Raw genomic sequence first — 27,274 nt, 5'->3', positions numbered from 1 at the left:
GCACGAGACTAGTGCACCCTACTCACCACACCAGAACGGAACTGCAGAAAGAGGTTGGAGAACCTTATTTGAGATGTCACGATGCATGCTGTTGGAGAGCAAACTCCCAAAGCATTTATGGACGTATGCTGTGCAAACAGCTGCCCAAATCCGCAACAGATGTTACAGTAGGCGACTGGAACAGACTCCTTACTGTGTATTCACTGGAAAAACACCTGACCTATCAAACATGAAGGTATTCGGTTCTGAGTGCTACGTGTACAAACAGGATAAAAAGAAATTGGACTCTAGATGTGAAAAGGGAATTTTCCTAGGCTATGACAAATATAGCCCAGCCTACAATGTCTACTATCCTGAAGTAGGAAAGATCCAAAAACACAGGCTGATAAAATGTCTTACTAAAAGTAATGCAGACAGTCAGACACAAACAGATTTTGACGTCAGAAATGTTTTTGAGATCCACAAAAATACACCACCAAACATGGTTGACCAAAATGAAGTAGAACCAAAGGCGAGTGTAGAACCAAACCTAGATGAGTTTACAGGGGCAGATTCAACAGAAAGTACTCAGGAAGGAGAAGAAGTGAGGTATCCTACAAGACAGAGAAAAGCTCCAGAGTATTTAAAGGATTATCAATGCAAAACTGAGTGTGACAATGATGATGATGAAGGTGTAGACTATTTCTATAAAGTGGCTTATGGGGTGCCAATAACATTCAAAGAAGCCATGGACTCTAAAAAATCAAAAATGTGGAAAAATGCCATGAGAGAGGAAATGAACTCTTTAAAGGAAAATGAGACTTTTATTTTGATGCCACTGCCAGAAGGTAAACAAGCAGTGGGAGGCCGTTGGGTGTATGCAGTAAAGGAAAGCCCAGATGGATCTGAGACTTACAAAGCAAGGTATGTTGCAAAAGGATATGGACAAAAAGAAGGGATTGACTATAAAGAGACTTTTTCACCAACAGCGAGTATGACGTCTGTTCGAGCTTTGATGCAGGTGGCGGTGCAGGAAGACCTCACACTGCACCAAATGGACGTAAAGACTGCTTATCTCCACGCTCCGATGGACTGTGAAGTTTATGTGGAGCAACCAGAAGGTTTTGAGGTAAAATCCAAGACAGGAGAACACTTAGTGTGTAAACTGAACAAGTCACTGTATGGTTTAAAACAGTCGGGACGTAACTGGAACTTGTTACTGCACGATTACCTTGAAGAGAATGGTTTTGTCCAGAATGATGCTGATTATTGTGTCTACAACAGAGGTTCTGAGAGTGGGAAGGTCATTCTATTAGTGTGGGTAGATGACTTGATCATAGCAGCAAGTGACAACACCTTACTCAGGGATGTGAAAGAGATGTTAAAGAAAAGGTTCAAGATGAAAGACATGGGTCCACTTAAACATTTTCTAGGCATCGATTTTTCACAGGATGAGGGAGAGATTAAAATGACTCAAAAAAGACATATTGAAAAGGTGCTGACAAAATTGGGGATGTCCGATTGTAAACCGAGATTCACGCCAGGCGAGCAAAAGTTAAGTTTTGACAGTGAAGGAGAGATCATTGATCCTACAGGGTACAGAGAGATGGTGGGAAGCTTGATTTACATTATGACATGCACCAGACCCGATCTAAGCTGGATCGTTAGTAAATTATCACAACATCTTGCGGAACCAAAACAACAGCACTGGTCTGCAGCAAAACATCTATTGAGATATTTGAAGGGTACTAGAGACCAAGAGCTTCACTATCACAAAAGTGAGAAAGGTCTAAAGCTTGAAGGGTACAGTGATGCTGACTGGGCGTCAGATAAAGATGACAGGAGGAGCACAACTGGATACTGTTTTAGTCTAACTGAAAATGGTCCAGTTATATCCTGGAAAAGCAGAAAACAGTCAACAGTAGCTCTATCTACGTGTGAGGCAGAGTATATGGCGCTGGCTGCTGCTACTCAAGAAAGTATGTATCTTGTACAACTACTTAGAGGAGTAGATAGTAGAGAGCATGTACCTGTTAAGATATATGAAGACAACCAGGGGGCGATAGCTTTATCAAAGAACCCGGTATGCACACAGAGGAGCAAACACATAGATATAAAGTTTCACTTTGTTCGATCTGCGCACACTGAGGGAAAGATATCTATTGAGTACTGCCCTACTGAAAATATGATAGCTGATGTTCTTACTAAGTCAGTGACAAAGGTCAAGTTCGAGAGTTTCAAGGAGTATCTATTTGGAAAATAAAATGGATCAGCACAGAGAATCCTAAAAAAAAAAGAACAAAGGAGCGATGCGAAAGTTTTTTTTTTTTTTTGGGTATGGCCAGTATTGAAAAATATATCTGTATATTTTTTTTTGTTTGTTCTATTTTCTATTACAGAGAACAATGAACATGTCTTTGAGTGGGACTGTTAAGTATTTCACTATAAGCAAAGTCATGTCCAAGTGACGAGATGACGTCAGAGAGGTGCGTGCCTGCGTGCACGAGATTGTTATTGTTTTCTCTTGTGAGCATGCGCAATAAACGGCCAGTGTGGTTCCCAGGCCAAAATGGAAGATGGCTATCGTTATTTTCTCTCCGTGAATATTAAGCCACTAAAGAGTGCAAGCTAGCCACTTTGGAGAAGGTTTACACGCAAGACTGCTGTAGTAATGTCTATCGCTACAACTACCAACAGCCCTCAGCAGTCACATGGAGCCTTCAGCAGCAGGAAAACAAAGAAATGTGACAAAGACAGAATTTAACTGTGTTGTACAAAAGCTCACTAAATGTGCTCCAAATAGAACTAATGGATTTCACCAAAGTCCAAATGAATGAGTGAGATATATGAACAAGAAGTGTGTGTCATTATATTTGTGTGTGCAGTGTGTGTGAAACTAACACAACTCATACTGCATCAAAGTGTTGCTGCACGGGGGTCACTCACTTCATAGTTGTGTGTCTGCAGGTGCGCCCGTCACACCAAACATCTTTTGCTGTGGCTGTTCCACAGCTGCAGCTCCAGGATGAATAATCTGCCCGGCAACAGGCTCTAATAGACCCATTTAAACAGTCTAACTGCAGACATGTGAACACACAGAACAAACAGCAGACAGAGAAATAAGAAAAATGGCTCTCGGAAAGTTGAACATCAGCTAAAAACCCTAATATGTTTCTCAGGGTCTGATTTGACCCAAATCAGAGTTAAAATGAGGGAATCATGGACTTGTATTTAAATACTACTCCTGTGTAGTACTACTGTTTCACTGTGTACACAACTGTGATGTGGAAGTGGGTAACAGAAATGTTTTAGCCTTCTTTCCAGGTGATACTGTCAGGTGTGATTGGAGCAGGAAATGAACCTGCTGCATCTACAGGAGGAAGAGGAGGGATCTCTTCAAAGTGCTGATTAAACAGACTGAACATCATGAGCTCTGAATAACAACCTCAAAGTTTCATCTTCTCAGACTCACAGGGAGGAGCGCCTGCTGTCAGTGTCAGCAGCACAGCAGGTGTGAGTATGAAGGCAGACTCTGACCTGATGGTCACGTGACTCTTCTTCTTCTGCAGAAATGATCCCTGTAACTGCTGCCTGCTCCAATCAGACGTCAGTAGATGATGATGATAAAATAATTTAAAATCTGTGAAGAAGATGAAATTAAAATGAAGCAGCTGTAACAAATAAGACGAGATTAAAGCAGAAAATCATCAATCTGCTGATTTAGTGCACAAAGCGTTAGATAAACATTTTAATGTGATCATTATTTAATGCTGAGTGCGCTCAGTGCTGCTGTTTATTTCTGAGGTGATGGCTGCACTGAAGCTGAAGCTCTGAAGCTTTAAACCCACATAAACACTGGAAGAACATGCAAACACAGAAAGGCTCCGGCCTGATGGTGGCACTTCCAAATGATTTACTCTACAGATTACAAGTTTTACTAAGTCTGTGCACTTTTTCAAACATCCAGGTCATAACAGCTTGAAGGCAACAGGGAACGTTCCCTCTAAGGTGGAAGAGAAAGAAAAGGAACATTAAAACATGTGGTTATCCAAACTGGGTCTTTATGAAACTAGTGAAGACACAACAGAAGGAGTCTGAGACAGCAAGCAGAGAAGGGAGCAACAGAAAGAACAACACCATCATCACTTATGTAGCAGGTTTATCAGAGAAACTCAGGAGAGTTTTCTCCAAGCACGACATCCCAGTGTACTTCAGACCCAGCAACACACTCAGACACAAACTGGTTCATCCCAAAGACAAAACTCCTAAACACAAACTTAACAATGTGGTGTATGCTGTACAGTGCAGCGAGGAATGCCCAGACCTCTACATTGGAGAGACCAAACAGCCACTTCATAAACACACAACATAGAAGGGCCACCTCCACGGGACAAGACTCAGCTGTTCATTTGCATCTAAAGGTCAAAGGTCACTCTTTCAAGGACACCAATGTTCACATTTTGGACAGAGAAGACAGATAGTTTGAAAGAGGAGTGAAAGAAGCATCTATGTCCACTGTGAGCGACCATCTTTGAACAGAGGGCGGGGCTTATGACACCAACTGTCTGCCATCTATAATGCAGTCTGAGATCCTCCCAAACGCCTCAACCCCCACTCACACCCTGCATCAGGTGACCTCAGCAGGTCACATGATAGGGTGAGGCAAGTCACACCTGTGATGGTAATGACCCACGCCATGTTTCACATGTTGGTTATGTGACGAGTCACATGATCAGTAGTCTGTCAATAATCCTCAGCACCACCTCCAAGGTGACAGCCCCTCTAGGAGTGACATACCTGAGACTCTCCAGGTATCACATGAGAGCAGAAACATCTTCCAAGAACCAACAAAGATCCTTCTTTAAGGTTTTACTACGCTGTCACCATCTTGAAGTCCAGGCTGGTGGAGCTTCTCTGGTTTTCCCAGCTGGAAATCTGACTTCCCATTTAAGGTGGAATGAAGCATGTGTGCTGCTGGTTCAATGACTGCTCATAGGCTCTGATACACAAACACAGGATCTACCACTAATCACATCACACTCATAAAAAGCATATGACTACAATTTCATAGTTTTTATTATGTTTAGTTTTTACTGATTAGACAATAAAAGTAAAACAAACAAAAATCACAAAACAGATTCCCACTGATCTCACCATCTCCCATTGTTACTACTTAAATGTTTATCATAGTAAATTTTGATGGATTCAACACAGACAATTAAAAAGGTGGAAAAAGTCACATTTGACTTCTTTTCTCATCAGTACCTGAGCATTTATATCATAAATGACATTTATATTGGGTTATATTAATGAAAACTATGACTTAAGTGAAAGTTAATGACAGTTAATGATATTACTCTTAATTTATTGAGGCTCTTCCATAACTCACATTATGTTATTAATCTGTGGCAGATCAGATTACTGCCTCATGAATCAGATTTTAACAGGATGTGTTCAGTTTAACTCTCTCACCACTATAAAGGCTGAAGCTTTAAATTATGATATAATAATTATAATAATGTTTTATTTTTAAAAAACATATTTTAAATGGAAACGCTTTTATAATTTCACCATAACAAAGTTCACTTCCTGCATGAAGGTGATCCACAGCTCCATGAACTATTCCCACAAACATCACTGAGCCTCAGACTTTCTTTAACAGGCCTGTCAGACCACAATGATCCAGCTGTTTGTGTTCATGTGCCACATTTATACGTTTTATTTAAAATCTACTTCACACACATTTTATTATCTGATATCTGCCACACACGGAGACTTCCTGTTAAACAGAAAGTAAACTTTGTGCGTGGGCGTGTTTGGGAGCTGCAGGTGTGTCCAGGTGTGGGTTCGTTGGGTCAGCAGAGGATTTAACGGGACTTTGTGTCGGTTTGAGTTGTTTTTAAAGGAGGATGAAGACGCTGGTGGTGTTCCTGCTCCTCATGAACGGTAAGAAAGTCTCTGTTTAACCTGCAGCAGCTCCGCAGACAGTCCTCTGTGACCGGAAGTGTTACACTCAGGTGCAGCTCGCGCCTCTGACGGCATTGAAAGTAGCCTCGTGTCTGCGCTGTTTCCGGTCTGAGCCGAGCTCATTCAGCCCTCTGAGCTCCGTTTCTCCGCACTAAACACAGCACAGGTGCACCTGATCAACGGTGACAACAAACCGGAAATAAACACAGTGATATTTGGAAATGTAAATCTGTCTGTAAGCTCCAGGCTGAACAGAAATGTCAAATAAAACTTAGTAAACCAGGTGAACAATTAAATAAAAACACTAAAAGAGCATAAATACATAAACAAAAGCAAATAATAATAATAAGGAATGTCTGTGAAGGTTCTCAGTTATTGTAGTCTAAGGAGCTTGGAACGAAAAACTCTGGACTTTAAGTTTCCTTGAAAACTGCTGTTTAAGTCGCAGCTTCATTTGCGTTTTAAAAATGTATTCTCAACAATTATTTACACACGGATAACAACAGATACTGATGTTTTAGTGTTTTTCTTATTTTGAGCCCCCTTGGCTCTGTTGGCTCCCTGCTGAGGTGTGTGTGGGGGGGCCCTGAGTCTCAGGACTCTGGGCCTGGTGCGTGGTCTGCTCTGGCGTGGCCGGCTGCCGGCGGAGCCTGCGGGCTCGTTGCCCGGGCCCGCATGTTCATTTTGGTTGCCATGTAGTCCTGTGCGCTGCTCAGTAACATTTAATATTATCATTTACTGGTACTTGTACATATCTTGGTTGTTGCCACGGTTTCTCTGTTGTTGGTTTTGTGTGTGTGTTTTAGGCAGCTTCAGTGTTTTTTCTCTCTCCATCTCTATTTTTCTCTCCCTCTCCTTCTGTAAACTTCCTCACCGATTCCTTTCTTTCTTTCTTTTTCTTTTCTTCGGACGGTCTTTTCTGTTCTGATTGTAATACTGTCAGTGTCATCTGTCACCAGGCAGGTTTTAACAGGCGTGTAAGCCACATATTATTATAACAACCTTTTATATTTGTATGATAAACACATGTCATTTAGTTGTGTTTGGTCTTTAACTTGTGCTCAGTTTCCACAATGAATTCATGATGGAAATCTCTAATAAACTATCAAAATAGACACTATTTTCCCCCCAACACACTCTGTTGGTGGCTGGTACCCCCATCCTCTGGTGAGTTGGTGGTTCTTGGTGCTTGGGTGTGTACTGGCTAATGGCTTCTTGGTGGGGCCTGGCCCCCTGGCTCTGTCAGGCTGTGGTGGATTTTTGTGTGATATGTATAACTATGTAACTATATACACTATATATCTATGTGCACTGAACATATATATTTTAACTTTCATGTGGAGTCTTAAGCACAAGATATTTTTGCTTCACCGAGGTTTATTAAGTTGGTACAGTAACAGGGCAGTTAATGTAGGGGGAGAGTTCTCTTGAATAATTTACTTAATAATTAATAATTTAACGTCTTTAACGCAGCACAACCAAAACAGTAACATTGTAATAGAGATCCTGAACACATCACGATAACATATCATACAAAATACACACACACACACACACACACACACACACACACACACACACACACACACACACACACACACACACACACACTTTGAACCCACACTGAAGTGTTTTTAAGCATGTAACCTGTGTATTATATGTTATAAGATTGTGCCACTTGCTGTATAAGATTTAATAATTAGGATTAATGTGTGACCTTTGACCGTGTCATGACCTATTGTGATAAGCCAGAGCAGGGGTACTCAGAGTCCTGACTGGCCTTTGGCCAAGACCTTGGCCGCTACCTGACCCCTGCAGCTGTGCTGGGCGTGTGGGAAAGTTACCCAGCAGCAGGGGGCGGCGATACTGGTCCCTATATTAGGGGACCAGAGGACAGCCCCAGAGCTCTTTTCCTCCTGCTGCTGCTACCTGTCCGTCTCTGTGTTGCTCTGCTGTCTGTGCTTAAGGCTGTACACCCCGGGGTTTTGCTTTGCTTGCTTTCTGCTTTGTAATTTTCTTGCTAAATGTCTGTATGTATTTTTCCTGCTGTTCATATGATTCAGTGTATTAAACTCTGTTCCAAGAATTCTACTCTTTTACAGAGCATCTTTTTGAGTGTCTTGGTTTTAATTGGATTTGGATCTCCACATCGTTGGTGGGAGAAGGTTATCAGAATGGCTTCAAAATTTGCGACCACAAGGCCCCTGCTTGTGAGTGAGGGGGCCTTGTGTACGTGTAGTTTTGCTTTCAGTGAGTCACATTTAGTGTGTGCAGCCAAACATGATGGCAGACTGCCACAGATCACTTCTGAGGAAAGAGGAGGCGTTCAGCTTCCTCATAGTTTCACACCTGCATGAAGCAGCCTCACCCTGACAGCTTCAAATCACTGTGTCAGCTGATCACTTCCTGTCCTGTGATTGGCTGAGCTTCAGGCCTTCTCTCAGTCAAACTGGAAACAGGGATTGAGACAGTGTGAGGGTTTGTGGAGTGCCACAGTGCTGTAATGAATCCTGTAGTGGAAGACGTTCTTTCACACTCTTCATCCTGGAGCTGCTTTATGTCCATGATCTGCATGGAAACACATCTATGGAGAGGAAATCCAGCTGCTGAGGGTCACATCTGCATCATTGTAGCTACAGTGGATGTTTCAGCGTCAGGACTGAAGGTGGAGCTTTGTGCGTGTCAGGGTGAGGCCGCAGCAGCCGCCTCCAACCGGAGCGCTCGGGCGTGAAACTAGGAGGAAAGCCGACGTCCTCCTCTTTCCTCAGAAGTGATCTGTGGCCGGCCGGACTTCATTCCACAGATGTGCTTTAACAAAGTGTGAAGCTGAACTCTGTGACAGTGTGAGCAGTGTGAGAGTGTCAGTAGATGATCAGCAGAGGAAAGTGAGAGCTGCTGTGAGCTGATGTCCTGAAGGGCTTTTAAAGAGTCTCTGAGTTTGACAGGAACATGAACATGTTTGTGGTGTTTGTGATCCTCCTGCACGGTAAGTGCACCTTCCTCTCTCTGCTCTCATCAACATCTCTCTCTCTTTAATGTGTTGAAGTGCAGCAGGAGGAGATTTCCATGAAACACTGGATTCTGATTCAGATCAAACTAACAATCCAAAGCAGCAACTTTCAAATCACTGGATTCTTCTTGGTGGCTTTCAGATGAGCTCATGTTACAATCAGCTGCTGTGTGTGTGTTGTTGTGTAGCTGAAGCTCTGACTCACATTTCATATGTGACCAAAGGAAACTTGGTGCTGTGTGACACACTTTAGATTCTCTGCTGCTGCTTTGAACTCTTCAAACTAAAGAGCCAAACTGATGATTGACTGTGCAGCTCTGACATGGCACCAAATGTCCCTGTTATCAGCTGCTGGATGGACGTTATCAGAGCTTTTTAGTCCCACACGGATCACCAGGAGCTCCTCCTCTGTCTGCATACAGGCTCAGCAGCTCTGATCATTCATTGGAGTCAGCACAGAGTGTGGAGACATCTAGTGGTCGTGGAGAGAAGTGCATGTAACATGTGTGTGTTGTGTTAATCAGCATGAGTAGTTAGGGGGACGTGCCTCCCTGTGCCTGATGGGAGTCCTTGTAATTACCCAGCATGCTGTGCTGTGTGTTTCATTTCTAACACTGGTTTCATGGTAACAAAAAATAATTGAGAAGCAATACATACAATAACGTCTGTATGGCCTTGAAGTCCTGAAGTCACAATGGGTGGTGGAGAATGACCAAGCTAAGATCCTGTGGGACTCCAGATACAGATGGACAAAATGGCGATGGCTAATGAACCGTGGTGGTGTTTATCTACCATCATACTGGTGGTGGTCAGAGGGCCCGGTGGCGCCAGTGTCCGGCAGCATTCGCCTCTGTCAGTGCGCACCAGGGTGGCTGTGGCTACAATGTAGCTTACCTGGTAGAGGACCCAAGCTTGAAGGATAAACAGACTTTTTGTAGGAAAAATGCCAAAATGCCAGGGCTGATTTTCCACCCCAGTCCTGCCCCGTTTTTATCTGACACAGATTTGAAAATGTCCTCCAGTCCTCCCTCATCTAATGTGTGGACATGACTGGACTTCTTGATAATGTTTTTATTTTTGATTGTTTTTATTTGTCTGTCATACTGTTCACTTTATTTGTTCAGGTTTTTATGTGTGAGATGTTAAAATGTTGAATGTTTCTGTCGTTCTGTCTCCTGGTTTCTGTAAATGTGTCTAAACTTGATCTTTACCTCAAAGTGACTCATGGAGTCTCTGTCTGTGTGTCCTCAGTTTCCCAGCATGCCTCAGCTGTGGAGATGTATGAGGGGGACTCGTTCACTTTGCTGTACTGTCAGTTTAATACTCCTCTACTAGAAAACCCCTCAGTGGTGTGGAGTCGCTCCGACCTCAGTCCTCCAACTGTCCACCAGCGTCAGGTTCAAGGAGATGAACTGAAAGATCAAAACCAGCGTTACAGCGGAAGAACATCCATGAAGACTGACGCTCTGGAAACTGGAGACCTCAGCCTGAACCTGACCAACCTCCAACTCTCTGACAGCACCACCTACACCTGCTCCGTTAGAGAATATGACCGTGAACTGAGTCGGAGTTATGTACAGCTGCAGGTCAAAGGTCAGCAACAAACACCTGATGTAGACACATTGGACATCACTCAGAGAAAAATTTATTATTTTAACACTGTCAGAATAAACATGTTGCCTCCTTGACTGAAATGCAGGTCCATTTATTGATTTCATGGATTTCATTGAGTCAGAGGTCAAAGGTCATGTTGATCTTTGTGTTCATCCACAGAACGGTTTCCATCCTGGGCCAAAGCTCTCCTGGTTCTGCTGATTCTTCTTGTGGTTTCTGGAGGTCTTTTATTTCATTTCCGACAGTATTTCATGTCAGGTGAGTGTCTCCTACTACACTACCCATAATGCCGATGGTTGAGCATTCACCATGCTTCTGAGGCTTTTTAAAGTCATGTACAATAACTTCAGCTTTGTCTGAATTTAGGGGGAACAAATCAGGTCATTGTGACTGTAGAAGATGTGTACATATATATATATATATATATATATACACATATCTATACACACATATATATATGTACACATACATATATATATATATATATATATATATATATATATATATATATATACACACATATATATATGTACACATACATATATATATATGTATATATGTATGTGTACATATATATATATATATATATGTACACATACATATATATATATATATATATATATATATGTATGTGTACATATATATATATATATATATATGTATGTGTGTATATATATATATATATATATATATATATATACACACACATATATATATATATATATATGTATGTGTGTATATATATATATATATATATATATATATATACACACACATATATATATATATATATATATATATATATATACACACATACATATATATATATATATATATATATATATATATATATATATATATATATATATATGTATGTGTACATATATATATGTGTGTGTACATATATATATGTGTGTGTACATATATATATATATATATATATATATATATGTATATATATTTATATATTTATAGCTCGGGTCCTCTACCAGAGGCCTGGGAGCTTGAGGGCCCTGCGCAGTATCTTAGCTGTTCCCAGGACTGCGCTCTTCTGGACAGAGGTGTCCGATGTTGTTCCCGGGATCTGCTGGAGCCACTCGCCTAGCTTGGGAGTCACTGCACCTAGTCCTCCGATTACCACGGGGACCACCATTACCTTCACCCTCCACATCCTCTCGAGCTCTTCTCTGAGCCCTTGGTATTTCTCCAGCTTCTCGTGTTCCTTCTTCCTGATATTGCTGTCATTCGGAACCGCTACATCGATCACTACGGCCGTTTTCTCCTGTTTGTCCACCACCACTATGTCCGGTTGGTTAGCCACCACCATTTTGTCCGTCTGCATCTGGAAGTCCCACAAGATCTTAGCTCGGTCATTCTCCATCACCCTAGGGGGCATCTCCCATTTTGACCTCGGGACTTCCAGGTTGTACTCGTCACAGATGTTCCTGTACACTATGCCGGCCAGTTGGTTATGGCGTTCCATGTATGCCTTGCCTGCTAGCATCTTGCACCCTGCTGTTATGTGCTGGATTGTCTCAGGGGCATCTTTACACAGCCTGCACCTGGGGTCTTGCCTGGTGTGGTAGACCCCAGCCTCTATGGATCTTGTACTTAGAGCTTGTTCTTGTGCTGCCATGATTAGTGCCTCTGTGCTGTCTTTCAGTCCAGCTTTGTCCAGCCACTGGTAGGATTTCTGGATATCAGCCACCTCCTCTATCTGCCGGTGGTACATACCGTGCAGGGGCCTGTCCTTCCATGATGGTTCCTCGCCTTCCTCCTCTTTCTTGGGTTTCTGCTGCCTGAGGTATTCACTGAGCACTCGGTCAGTTGGGGCCATCTTCGTGATGTATTCTTGGATGTTCGTTGTCTCATCCTGGACTGTGGTGCTGACACTCACCAGTCCCCGGCCCCCTTCCTTCCGCTTAGCGTACAGCCTCAGGGTGCTGGACTTGGGGTGAAACCCTCCATGCATGGTCAGGAGCTTTCTTGTCTTGATGTCAGTGGCTTCTATCTCCTCCTTTGGCCAGCCTATTACCCCAGCAGGGTACCTGATCACGGGCAGGGCGTAGGTGTTGATGGCCCGGATCTTGTTCTTACCGTTCAGCTGACTCCTCAGGACTTGCCTGACCCTCTGCAGGTAAATGGTAAATGGCCTGTATTTATATAGCGCTTATATATATATATATATATATATATATATATATATATATATATATATGTATGTGTACACTGGAGGAGGTGCTGGGTATAGAAGTCTGGCCTAAGTCTTCGGTCAGAAGAGGTCCAGGAGTTTAGTTCATCAGTTGTCTTTAGTTACGCTCCACAGAAGAATTGGTTACATATGAGCTTGCCATGTTTAATCCAACTGTGATGCAGCCAGATATGAACTTATAGTTGTAGCAGATGCAGTATATGTGACTATAAGCATGGTTGTCTGGAAACAGAAACAGGTAATACTATAATTAGCAGGGTCAAAGATAACTAAGGAACAATCATAACACATCTACTGAGACACAGCAATATTTTACAATGTCCACAAGGGGTCGCCGTAAGACCAGAAGTTGGCTAGAACATCTTCTATGTGGCTAGTACTTTTATCATCTTCCATCATGAATAAAAGTATCTGAGTGTCATCTTCTTAGACGTTGAAATGTATACATTGTTTTTATATCATCTAAGAGAAGCATGTGTGATGTCCTAGTCCCAGAAGCTTGTGGATTCTATCAATAACGATTGTGAGGAAGACGCCAAAAAGTTGGCATCTATCAGACAGAAATGATTAAAACCACTGCAGTGTCTGTTCTGGTTTCTGTAGTAAAATATGATCAGCTGTGGAATCAAATTCTGTACAGAAATAAGTTTATTTTAAGGAGGCTCAGAGAAGATCATTATTAAATTTGACTACAGCTCATGTTGTGCTTTGTTCTAATATCAGTTTACAAGGTGGAGGCAGATTCAGAGGCGGAGTCTGTCCTGCTGCCCTGCAAAACCACAGTTTGCCTGCCTAAAGACGCTAAAGTGGAGTGGAAGATTGGTTCATACACCAAGGTCCACGTGTATCAGAACGGCTCTGACCAACCTGAAGAACAGCACCAGGATTATAAAGGCCGAACGAAGATGAAGAGAAACTTACCCGGAGACCTCAGTCTGACCCTGAAATACCCCACAGACACAAACACCTACACCTGCACCGTCTACAGCAGGGAAGGTTTCATCCTGCTGAAAAAAGAAGTGCTGCTCACTGTCAGAGGTCAGTGCTGTGGATACAGGTCAGAGGTCAGACTCATGATGGTGGTTCAGTCTCAGTGGGCTCCATCCAATAATGTTACAGTGTTAGCATGTCTGATGTTTGTGGCTGTTTTGGTTTTTATTTGATTTCCAGCCAAATGTAAAAGCTTCAGCAGATGAACTGTAGGAGCAAAGTTCATGTGTGAGACTTCATCTGAAAGGTAACATCTTCTAGTTTCTGAACATGTGTTTGTTTAGCATGTGGCTAAAACACAGGCTAAGCTAAGTCAGTTCAAATCTCAGTAAAAACCTTCTTTGGTCCTCATCTATAATCAGTCATATCTGAGTCACAATAACTAGAAGATGATTTCTAGCAGAGCTGTGAAAATCTCCACATCCTTTCTCCATGTTATCATCCAAAGCTGTGTGAAGTTTCAGAGCTCTGCAGCTAACAGAGACTTTCAGTTTGCTGCTCTCTTCCTCTGACAGCTCCATTCTTAGGGAGCGTTAGTTCTCTGTTTCACTTTATTCCACTTATTCAGTCTGATGTTCTCTGATCTGTTTCTCTTGTTTAGTGTCTTAAATGCTGCCAGTGCCTCTCTTTGCTTTAACCAACCTTTCTCTTTATTTCTGAGCTTTTTAAGGACTTTAACTGATGCATCAACCTTTGAAAATGGAAAGAAATCAGTCAGATTCATGGCTGCATCAAAGTGTCACATGTAGTTCTCCCACATCAGCTGGATTATATCTATAGCAGCAAACAGCAGCTGATCCACAAATCTTTGTCTGTGTTAATAAAGTTGGATCAGTTCAAATAGTTTGTTGCTCTGCACTTGAAAGCAGCAGTTTTTCTAATGCACCACCTTCATGTTTCCTTCATATTTGAATCCCCCTGTAGATACTGACAGGTAACCATGTCACACAGAGCTCAAGCCTTTGAATCCAGCTGTGATTGTTGATTTTCTATTGAATGGACTTTTTCAAATCCAGCTGTGGGCCTGTGTTTGTGAGCTCATTAACAGCTGTTTATTTAGAGATACGTGGTCCTCACAGGACAGCCACTACAAACATATGATTTTATAGAATATGATGCATTACTGCAGATTCAACACAATAGAAAGTATTTGAAATGAGCTCAGCCTTAAACATGTGCAGCAGTAATATTGATCCATAGACACTGATGGGAACATTTTTCTGCACAATAAGTACTTTGACTTTTCAGACTTTATGTCCAATTTGCCAGTACTGCAGTTTTGTGTGTAGTGAGGTGTTTTCATGGTGTTTTATTGGTGCTTTTACTAAAGGAAGGCTTCTATCAAATTCTTCCAAATGTTGTCAAACTGAGCTGTGTGATGAAGTGAGTGTGACAGAAACACTCAGACTGTGTTTCTCTGCTTCATCAAGTCAAATCTGGTCCTCAGAGACTGAATAAAGTCCTGTCCCACTAACAGCAGCTCCAACAGTCTGTTCACTGCTTTCTTCCTGTCAGTCTTCATCTTTCTGCTGCGTCTCCTCTTCACACTGACCACTTTCTATCTAACAGTGAGCTCCCAGTGAAGCAGCAGCATTCAGCCTGTTAGAGTCAACACAAATGTCTCCATCCAAGCTCATGTTGTGCTTTGTTGTCCTCTCAGTCCCCCAGGTGGAGGTGGATTCAGGGGTGGAGTCTGTCCAGCTGCCCTTCAACACCACACTTCACCTGCCTGAAGACGCTAAAGTGGAGTGGAAGGACAATTATGATAATAAGGTCCACGTGTATAAGAACGGCTCTGACCAGCCTGAAGAACATAGCAAGTTTTACACAGATAAAACGAAGATGAATGAAGACCTGCTGAAAACTGTTGACCTCAGTCTGACCCTGAAATACCCCACAGACTACGACACCAGGACCTACATCTGCACCGTCTACAGCAGGGAGGGAAACATCCTGCTGAAGAGAAAGGTGGAGCTGAAAGTCAGAGGTCAGTGCTGTAGATACAGGTCAAAGGTCAGAGGTCATGTAGGATTTTATTCTCTTAAAGCTTTTAGTTTGAATCTATTTTCAGTTCATTCAAATAAAATAATTTCTTTGATGTTTTGATCTAAAAGCCAAAAATGTCCGGCGGAGCAACTGTGTGTTTAAATGAACAGACTAAGAAGACCATTAAAAATGATCCTAACTTCAAAATAAAAGCCTCTGGCATGATTTGAGTTTGGATCAAATCAATAGTTTTGTTAGTTTAGTCCAAATCAATGTAAATGTATAAATATCAATAGTTTTAAAGCTGCTGAGATCATTCAAACACTTTCATCCAGTCATTTGGATGTTGTCACATGTCAGGGTGGAGCAGCCATAAATATGAAGCTTTTATTGTGAAAATGATGAGTGTGATGATCCAGAGGAGCCCATGGGGTCTTTGTGGCTGGATGCAAAGGTTTGTAGCTCTCCTTGTAAAGAGAAACAGCTTGAAGCTACAGAGGAGCGTCTGCAGAAGAAGACAGGGGAAAGAGGAAGAAGCTGAGGCCGCTGGAGAAAAGACCGGAAAAGAAAATCAGCTTTATTTGTTGGAGGCCATTTGTTCATCACACTGAAATATTCCCACTTTAGAGACATGAAACAAAGTGAAGTGTGGATTGATGTTTGTCTCAATGATTTGGGCCCTGGAATCATTTCTTCATCTCCCACTTTAAGACATATTAATGTCAGCCTCACATGTCCCACAGTGGACAGATTTCTATTTCTAGATGATATTTGGAGGATTTTCATGTGTTTCTCTGCTGTCACAGCTCTTTGTGATATTTGAGCGCAGCTGTAATGTTTGTGTGGTTAAAGCCACCAGACTCCACTGACAAAAACTCTCATTTTAGCCGGAGAACACGGGGCTGCTGTGGGACTTTGTGTTTGCAAAGATTTCTATCCGGTTGTTAAGTGATGACGTGACGAATCGTACTTCCAGGCCTAAAGTAGTCAGCGTTTAATATGGGTTTTGTGTTGTTAACATGTTTAATGTTTTGTATTTTCTTCTATTTAATCTCAAAAAGCTCCTAAAAACAGTCAGTGATCACCGTTGACCTCCCTCAGCTTTTATTACCGCTAATCATTTATTTAAGCTCAGTTTTTAAAACCTTAAGATGTAACTACAGCACAGCCCATGCAGCAGTATATGAATAACTAACCTCGTATTGTGGATGGATTATCTCAGTTGTTCTCCTGGCTGAAGTTTGGTCCGTTTACAGCATCCTGCCATGCGATTACATTTGTTCCTGACCACCGAGAACACTCACGTTAACTTTTATCGAGTGGAAAAAAAGTTAGCTTGTTTATATTATGCTAACATAGCTGTGTCGCTAGCGGTCACGTAGCACATCATTATATACCAGCTAGCCAAACTTCAGTAACCCTACAAACGTCACTGCTGTTTAGTTTTCTGTCTTCATTTATGTTGGAAGTGATAGCAGAGCTGTACGTTTTAATTTGTTTCTAAACCCCCGCAGTCAGGACATGCTATATTGTATTTAGATAGAAGCTAGCGAGCTAACTTCCTGCTAACTTCTAACTCCGTTAAATGTCATAAATTCCGTTTTCATGGATGCCTGGATGTTAAACTCAATTGTTACACCTGGTAGAGAAGAACGCTGATCATTTTATTAAAGATGAAAGACTTTAGACAGTGTTTTAACTCTCAGTAATGCCACAGTGATCATTTGATATATGGACCTGCAGCAGAGTTTAGGCCCAGACACGGCCAGTGACGTCAGACTGAACAACCGGATTGGAGGCATTTTTGCCTTTATTATATAGGTGCAGAGAGTAGACAGGAAAGTGGGGAGAGAGTGAGGGACACACAGGCACCTGTAGTAAGCCCCGCCTTCAGTCCACCTGCTCAGCCAGGTGAGCTATAGCGCTGCTTTAACATGTTAGTGTGATTGAGAGTGAATGAAAGTGAGTGATGGAGGCAGCAGGAAACTAACAGCTGTTTGTTCTGAGAGGTCACATGACTGTTTTTCTCAGCAGAGTCTGATGGATTTGATGAGACCATGAGAGCGGCTTCAGTTCCTCATCAGAAAGAGTCTGACAGAAGCTCCTCCCTCTATACCCCAGTAGACTTCTATTAGACTGCTCCAGATTCCTGAGAGTTCACACAGAAAACTTTACAAACAGCCAAAGAAAAACTATTGAAAAGGCTTCAAGATGACAAAGAGCTCTTTCACAGCACATATGAGCCATTAAGAAGTGCACATTTGTGTTTTCCATAGTCCATCATCCAATAATATCAAAGGACAAACTGTGAGGTAAAAAGCCTTCAGCTCTTTGTGAATGAAGCAAAAAGACTTTGGTCCTGAGAGATGGTTCAAAACACAATTCAGACCTACCAAAGTATTATTGGTGCCAAACACATGAAGCCTTCAACTTTGTATTTGTCCAGTCAGTGTGGCAATAGAAGTCACTGTGAGCATTTTCAATGTGCTATCAAAGAGCATCCAAACAATCAGGTGAGAATGAAGAGAATTAGTGTGGATGGACAGAAAATCCATATCCAGTGTGATTTAGGAGCAGTTCATATATAATGAGTGAAATGAAAGAAGAGCACAGACAGTAAGAACATGAGTGAGCAGACATTTTGGAGCTGCTGATCCACACAGGGCTGGATGGAAGGAGTGGGAGTCCATGATGGCTCAACGTCTCTGATCCTAACTGTTCCTGAGCCTCTCCCCCTGCCTCCTCTTTGGATCTTCTCCTCCTCTTCTTCCTTATCTGCCTCCTCCACCACTGCTCTCTCCTCCCTCATCTCCTCCTCAGCTGAACTGAAGTCAGGGCTGTAACATGAGCAAACGTGCAGAAATGACTGAGTCAGCATGTTGTTGAAGTGAGTTGAGTGATTGTGAGCAGATTAGATGTGCGAGCCTCCCCTGTAGAGAAAAGCAAATCTTCTCCAGAGTTTCCCACCTCATGTTTTCCTGTGTCACAGCTGATTGTCAAATCCTGGCTGTCACTAAATGAGTGGTCCAAAGGTGGAAGGAGGAGCACAGTTAGATTGTTCACCTCCTAACCTGTGAAATCAATCAGCTGAATGAAAAACACTGTGATCCTATGAGCTGCTATCAGGGCTGCTCCATTCTCAGGATTCTCATCTGGATGATTGAAGCAGATTATTGATGAAGTCAGCAAACAGCTTTCAAAATGGCTCTTTTTCCAGGGGAACTCCCTGAAATGTAAATCTCATGGAAATGAAGAAGAAGTCCAAAGGCGTGGTTAGGCCCAGACTTGTGGCTGTTTTCAATGTAAAGCCCATGTTGCAGGCAGCTGCTGCTCCTTACTGGCCCACAGTCTCCACTGATGGATGTGTCAGCTCACTTGTACTGTAGCCACGGGGAGAGCGATGGAGAGATGAAGCTGACAACCAGAGGTGTAGTGCTATTTGTTGAAGGAGCCCAGCGCACCGTGTGCCATGTAAGCACAAGTTTCCAGAGATGATTGGACTCTGAAATGATCCATGTTGGACTGAATGTAAGAACAGATCATAAAGTCCTCTGTGTGCCCGTCTGTCTGAGCATCTTCATCAGTGTGCAGCTGATCTACAGCTAATGTGCTGATTGATGAGCAGCCTGTTCATGGTGATGATGAGAAACAGATTTGATTCAAAGCACAAATGAGTGAAAAAGGAGCAGCAGCCATGATAGAGCGAGTCATCTGCTGACAGAAATAGTGGAGTGAAGGATTTGTGCAGCGTTTCTCTGTGAAAACAGCTGATTCAGATCAATGAGAGGAGGATGAAGGAGAAGCAGCATGTTTCTGATAGAAGGATCACTGCTGTGCTACAAACTGCTGGGACTGTGTGTGAGTGTGTGTGTGTGACGGCTCAGCTGGAGGCAGGATTGGTCCAGAGGAGAGCTGCTTTATTCCAGACTAACTCTTCTAGAAAGCTGAAATCTGTGTGGAACAGCTGACCTGTACCATGTGGAAAAGAACAGCAACATGATTCAGCGTCAGATCCCGACACATCCACGGATTCATCCCGTTACAGGAACTGTGCCACACGTGGCCTCTGTTTGTTCTGCATGTGATGCTGCAGGGATTTCTTCAAGTCACTATAATATAGTGTCAGATGGACACATGAAGCTAACACGGCACATCTTTGTGAGTCTGCAGCATGTTGACACACATGTCAGTGTTGTACAGATCTGAGAGCAGCACAAACAAACTCCATCAAAGTGATTTGTGCTGTTGCAGAGCTGTGTGACTGCATTTGTCTTCATTATGGACACATTTCTACAAATGGGACTAAACATGTGACCCTCAGGGTCAACAGTGCACCCATTGGCTGGATGCAGCTTGTATTGTGGCTCCTCCCCCTTGACCTCCGTGTTAGCTTCAGGTCAGTTTAGCCGTGTTTCCTCCAAATCCCAGAATTCCTGAGGAGCAGGAATATGTGGGGCTGGGCTCTAAACACTCAGGGTGAGGACTGAGTGAAGAGCTACAGGACAGAGCCAAAGTTTCAGCACTGCGCTCACAGCTTTGAGACGTCCAATCAGCAACTGGTCCTGATAACATCTCCCCTCTCATTCCACATACATGAAGACTGCTAGAAGCAGCTATCAGCCACATCAGGCTCACATCATGCTTGGTATTAAACATGCTGCAGTCTGCAGTAAACTCCCTGCCACAAAGCTTTGAGTGCTCTGAAAGGGAATCTCCTCCAAATCCACCTGTAACAAGGTCACCTGCAGAAATAACTGTGTCCACGGGCAGAGTCACTAACACTCTGCACCAGAGCTAAACCTGCTTTGGAGCTAAAAAGCTGCTGTCAGGGTTTCCTGCAGAGCTTCACAGTAAATGTGGAGACTGAAAGCTGTGGACAGTTTCTGTGGCTGGATTATTTCATATGTGTTTGTAGGAGTTTCACTTTCAAAGTTTGGAGTAAAGTGTTGAAATAAATCAGGTCTGTGACGCACACTTTACTGCAGATTGTTCTCAATGGAACACAAAAAGCAATCAAAATGTGATTGATCCTGATGTGGTTGTGATTGTTGCTTCTAGCAGTGTTCATGTATTTGCACAGAGAGGGGGAGATGTTATCAGAGTGTGTAACTGATCAGATCTGATGCTAAATCATGTTCATGTACAGTCAGCTGATCCTCACAGTTCACTTTGTAATCATGCAGCTCTCCTCTGATCAATCCTGAGCTCCACCTGAGTCTCAGTCCTCAGGACCTCACACAGTCCCAGCAGCTTCTATCAGCAGAGTTCTCCCTGATATCACAAACATATTGATCCTCCTTCAGCCTCCTCTCATTGATCTGAACTGTTTCCACAGAGAAACTCATCAGTGAAACCTGAGCTTACTGTGGATTATTCTGGTTGCTCCATCACTCTCTGCCTCACACTCCCTCATCTGCTGCTTTCCTCTGATTGGCTGCTCTGACAGAGTCTACTCAGATAGATGACAGATTAGAAACTGATCAGTCTATTGATCACACAATATTCCATCAATAGAATTGATTTGACTTTGATTTGTGTAACAAAGTGATTTCCACGTCTCCTTCATGATGTGACAGTGTCAGAGCTGAATGCACTTGTAGAGTATCATGTTTTTATGGCTCACATTTAAAGTGTTCCAGCTCTAATGTACAGCTGTCATATTAGAAATAGAAGCAGCTCTGATTTTAGTGCTCAAATAAATCTATGAAGTGATGAATTCACACATGAACAGTTTTCTGCAGCGTTCCTCTCGGCCTTATTTGCAGCTCCACTCTTGTTTTTGCTCTAATAATTATTTCTCTCCATGAGCTGTTTCTCTGCCTGAAGGAGGCGCCACTCCATCGCTTCATTTAGTGCAGAACAAGAGTCACATGATGCTGCTCTGTCAACACCAATCACACTTTGTACAGCTCATGTTGTGTTTGTTGTCCTCTCAGTCTGTCAGGTGGAGGTGGAGGAGGGGGCGGAGTCTGTCCAGCTGCCCTTCAACACCACACAAAACCTGCCGGAAGATGCTACAGTGAGGTGGAGACGCATCGAACCTGAACCATCACTGATGGTCCACCTGTATAAGAACGGCTCTGACCAGCCTCACAGTCAGCACCAGGTTTACAGAGACCGAACGAAGATGAATGAAGACCTGCTGAAAACTGGAGACCTCAGTCTGACCCTGAAACAGCCCACAGAGAGAGACAGTGGAGAGTACAGATGTGACGTTGTGATGAATCGGCTTGTGATTAGAAGGAAAACAGTGCAGCTCACAGTCAAAGGTTTGTTTCTGTGCGTGTGTGTGTGTGTGTGTGTGTGTGTGTGTGTGTGTGTGTGTGTCTGACTGTCTTGTGTCTCCTCTGCAGGGAGAGTTCAGGTCCAGGATCAAACAGGGGACATCAGGAACAGAAGCAGCTCCATTGATCCGACTCCTCTGATGGCTGATCAATCAGTTTGATCTGTGTGTTCTTTGATTATTGATCAGTGATGTCAGAGTGGAGTCAGTGTGATGTTGTTGTTGTGTGTTTGAGACTTTTAGTGTCCATGAAGGTCTCTGCTGCCGTAGATCCTCTGAACTGTGACAGAGGTCTCACTCTGGAGGAAACTCTCAGCACTTTCCAGCAGCTCCTCCATCATGGAGGACGTTCCCTCACTGTAACAGGTGGAGGAGTGAGGAGAGGAAGCATAGGTGGATCCTCTGAGGAAGAGGAGCGTTCCTACAAACCACATGATCACATGACCAGAGGGGCGTGGCCTTCAGTGGTAGTAATAAAGGAACAGTCCACATGTTCCACTTTGAAGGCTCATCTCCAACAAAGCAGACCTGTGATCACTTTAACTCAGTATGATGGATTGTTTGGATTTGTCTTTGTTTCTCTGGCTTTTCTTGTGTGTCTGTGTGTCTTTGTATGTTGGATAGAGTCATGTGACCTGCCCAGGGACTACACATGGAAATGAGCAGTTTAGCTCAAATCTGGCAGGTTTCCATCTTCTGTTTTTATCCTGATGTCCATGAACATGAACACTGTCCCTGTCAAATAAATCCAGATACAAAGATCAGATCTACTGAGCATCATCAGCGTGTCAGCCGCTAACTGCATCTTCAAATAAATAAATGTGTCTGATCAGCGGTGATAAGAGGAGAGACGCTGAGCGAGTGAAACTTTAAAACTGACTGAAAAATTCTTCTTGGCTTCATTTTTCCTTCCAGTCTGAAAAAACTTCCATTTAATGATTTTGGGGAAATATGAGACATTTGAAGACCTTCATTTATTTGAATTTCAGACCCAGATAGCAAGGAAACATTGAAACAATGTTGAGTCAATATCAGGCGACGTCATTGAATCAACGTTGAAGTGTGACGTTGACCCAACGTCACTCTTGCACCCATTTTTAACATTGAAACAACGTCAGGTTTTGATGTTGAATCAATGTTGAAACCTGACATTGATTCGACGTTATATTTTCTAACACTGTTGACATTGAAACAATGTCAGATTCTGATATTGAAACACTGTTGAGCTATGGTATTGATTTTCCACCTCTTTCGCACAGTTGCTTTTTATTGAAAAAAACAAAATAACAAAAAAGGTCAATAGACATGTATCATTTGCAAAATACTTTATTAAAAGACAAAGTTTCCTATTTACATTTCTATGTTTCACGTCACTTTTTATTATTTACTCCGGGATGGGGATGGATGATGTGCGTCCTGCGTGCCACCCGTACGATCTGGATCATATCTGAGCCATTTCTGGACTGCTTGAGCAAAGACCAACTCAGACATAGAGTTCGCCCCTACCTGCTGCGCCAGGCCATCTAGGACAAAAATAGACACACACACAAACAAACAAAGACAAAAAAAGGGAATTAGAGCACATGAATACGCTCTTGTTAATTGTCTTCAGCAGTGAGAAAGTATGTAAACTCCTAGGCTGATAAACATGAAAGTCACCAGGCGGAAATCAGCAAACTGCTGCATTTGATTCCCAAAGAGCTATAAGCTGAAAATGTGATATGTCTTAGCATGGTGTGCCGTGTATCCTTTAAAAAAAAGAAAAAGAAAACATAGGGCCCTCAGGCCCGAGGACAAAACAAGCCGAAGACCAAAGACTCCATCTCCAGATTAACCGGACATGAAAGTCTTGTTATTAAGAAAGACAAAGTAATATAGCAAAAAACAGACATAGGAAATGTGAAACGCACCCAGCACATCAATTGATCCCTTTATTTTTCACTTTAGGCTCATAAAACTACAATAAATGTTCAAACTTACCAAATATGCATCTGCACAGCGCTGTCTCTTTAAATGCCCTTTTTTGCTTTGTCTGGTCCTTGGTTTTTTTTCCCCTGCCCAGTTGAGTACAGAGGCCAGCTCCTTTGTAATGGCATAAACCATTACACGGCGGACTCGCACCTCCAGTGTGGTTCAGCAGCACCAATCAATGCAAAGCGTCTCACCTATAGACACATTTTATGAGATGGAATTAGCGCGTCTCATGTCTTAAATGTGTATGCAAGTGCTTGTGTGTTTACTTCATGTAATTGATGATAGAAACATGTCATTTAGTTTTCCCTAAAGCCTGATTTTCAAGTCATACAAAGAATAAACCAAAGTATTGGCAGTACAATGTATTTCTATTCCCTTTTGTTGGATATTCATTTGTTAGTTCTTGTAACTGCTAAAAGTGTTTACTAGTTTTTGCCTGTCACATATATTTGTTATACCATGTAAACTGTGAAATTCCAAGATTTTCAAACTTGCCTTGTAATAGTGGCCTCACAGAGTCTCTGGAATCTACAGAAAAAAAAATCACAACAAGATGACATTCAGGAGTATAAATTGTTTTGTTTTTTTTAGATAAGAGTACAATGACATTGTGATGCAGCTTTAAAGCTTTTTAAAAAGCATACAATCTATAGGGAAGACATCAGACTCTGCATGCTGGCGAGATCGCAAAGCTGTGTTGGTTTGTGCCGGAGTGGCGAAAGGTGCCGGGAGGTGGGTGGGGCATTATGATGGTTGCTATCAGTGGGCTGGGGGGCAGACTGCGGAGTGGTGAGGGCTGTTTAGAAAAAGATAATTTTTTAAGTATTTAAGAATACAGACAACTTGTCAAAAAAGTTTCCTCGTGTCAGACACAGATATGTACACAGACACTAGACAGTATTTTATTACCTGGTATTTTCACTCGAGGGGCCTGGGGAAACCGTTTTTTTGTAGGCTGCTCATCCTCTGAGTCCGTATATGTGTACAGGGGATTTGGTCTAAAGAAAAGAAATTAAAAACGGTCTTAAGTAATTGTAAATATGCTTTTGGCATATTGTTTCCTAAAGTTAGTTTGATTTCTAACAACACACACAGGAAACAGAGACGTGCAAGAAGGTGCAGTATACAATGAATTTTTGAAGTGCACAAGTGTACACGGCTTTGCATTTTTAAAAAGTTTACAAACTTCCACTTTTTGGACTATATTATGTGGTGATATTGCAGTATGCAAGCACCACAGATATGTATAAAAGACAAGATCATAAATTCTTAACAATCAAAGATATGTTTGTGAATAAAAAAGTTTTACTTGTGCTTTCTTTTAAGACTGGTCTGAGTTTCAGCTTCGGACTGAAGGTCAGACGTATCACAGCGTTCACGTGGATATCTCTGAAGACTGCGTTCTGCTTCGTGAAATGCGCCTGGAAATACAAACACAATGTACGGCCAGACATACATTACGTGTGGACAAAAGGTGCAAACGCATAGAAAAATCAGCGGTTTCAAAAATACGCTGGTACGTGTGGACGTAGCCTTATTCATTATTTAAGGCACAAACGGAAAGTCATGTACGCGTGCAACGTAAAGTTAGGTGCGCGTACAACGTACAGTCACATGGGCATGCTGCGTGAGCATTCAAACTGAGTCTAAAGTTTTCGTGTGCGAATTGAAGCGAGTGCTCTCCAATCATCAAAAGTAACAAAGTCATTGAACACGTTTATACAGTTAACTTTACGTTTATCAATCATATATCACAGATTTAGAATTTTTTGTAGTACTAAGCAACTACAGAGCGAAAGTCTGGGTCAAGCGCCGAAGCGACGGCAAGAAGAAAGGAAACCTCGAAGCGTTAAAGCTAGCTTTGTAAGGGAATATAACAAAGAAATTATGAAACGAAAATGTTTTCTTTGTTGATAGACTTTGTTCGCAGTGCAATTTATTTGTTGCCGGATTGTAAGAAGTAGACACAATTTCGGGCTCCCACATTTTGTGGGAGCAACGTAAATAACAGTAAAAAACTCGTTAATGTACAACATTAACGAGTTTTTTACTGTTATTCAAATGCAAACATGGAAATAATGAGTAGGGAAAAAAAATCATTCATTCTTACCTTATACTAATCGTGGTGCAGGCCAGTGCAGTGCATGAACTGATGCCTTCTCCGGTCAATTCCGCTGAGAGTAAATCAAATGTCCCGCTCTACTGTAGAAGACAATGAATAGAGATTGACAGACCACGTGACTTTCGCGCGTTGCATGCCGGGAGGTGATGGAAAGACATTCGAAGTACCGCATTAAATGCAAGCATTTGCAGCACCGCAAAACGTTTATTCTCCGGTTCCAATACCTTCTTGCTTTTTCTTTCCTCACCAAAAAAAGAATGTACAAATGAAGGACAACAACGCCGGTCCGTACAGAGACAGACTCGACGAAAAGGCAAAGAAAAGCTACGAGGAAAATATCAAAGGAGTGAAAGGGTCAGACCCTTAGGAGCACACAGAGTGGATAAAAGACGTCAGCGTACTGGCCAACTTTCACCACGCTCAGATTTATAATTATTCTTGGAGTGAGTGCATACACTCATGAAGTTTTTAGTAACTTCAGGTCATTGCAACAAGCCCGGGTACAGTTTACCGACGGATGGGTGCAGGACCTTGAAATGCACCGTGTAGAACACAAGACCATCGTACGAACAAAGGTAAGTTTACCAGTCTCACAAATCGTCTGCATAAACGTGGCAATTATTATATATAATATATTATATTATATGAACACTCTGGATCGCATTCCAGCATTTCGTAGGCTGGTTTGCCTACAAAATACAGCAAACATTACACACAGCAGCATAGCGCGATGATTTCTGTTCAGCGCCAATTAAGACGTATTAACTACCACAAAACACTTACCTTTGTGGAAATGCTTGGAGCAGACTAACATGTGAGGTGGAGTGTTTTCGAACGTTATATTAGTTATTAGGATAGCGGCAATCCAGGCCATCCGTCGCCTCTTCGTGACTTCGGAGACATGGCTTGGACAATTTCTCTTTCACGCCGGAATCCGATAAAAACCAAACGCATTTCCCGTCGACTTCACGTGGCTGTCGTTCGCCCGGCTTGTGCAGTTAATAATACAACAGCTTCTTGCCATTTTATGTTTCTTTTTTATCGCTGTTTAACTGATTTCTATTGAAAGCCAGTGCCCGCTAGTACCTCTTTCCACCACCTCCCAGAATCCTTTGCGGTTTTACCCCTGAATGACGT

General features: G+C 42.4%; 1 protein-coding gene and 1 long non-coding RNA gene across 2 annotated transcripts in view; one reads left to right on the top strand and one right to left on the bottom strand.

Annotated features, from left to right (window-relative positions):
- Nucleotides 1-27,274, top strand: part of LOC134621184 (uncharacterized) — a 479,207-nt gene that overhangs the window by 107,709 nt on the left and 344,224 nt on the right. The window lies entirely within an intron of this gene.
- Nucleotides 24,749-26,228, bottom strand: LOC134616277 (uncharacterized). The gene is made up of 4 exons (XR_010091433.1): nucleotides 26,126-26,228; nucleotides 25,325-25,436; nucleotides 24,925-25,013; nucleotides 24,749-24,811 (listed from the first exon to the last, which is right to left on the bottom strand). It is a non-coding gene; the product is annotated as an uncharacterized LOC134616277 (long non-coding RNA).

The sequence above is a fragment of the Pelmatolapia mariae genome, linkage group LG3_W (assembly GCF_036321145.2).
Source record: "Pelmatolapia mariae isolate MD_Pm_ZW linkage group LG3_W, Pm_UMD_F_2, whole genome shotgun sequence".
Lineage (NCBI taxonomy): Eukaryota > Metazoa > Chordata > Actinopteri > Cichliformes > Cichlidae > Pelmatolapia > Pelmatolapia mariae.
The sequence above is the reverse complement of the archived record's forward strand: the minus strand, read 5'-3'. Positions and strand labels throughout refer to the sequence as shown.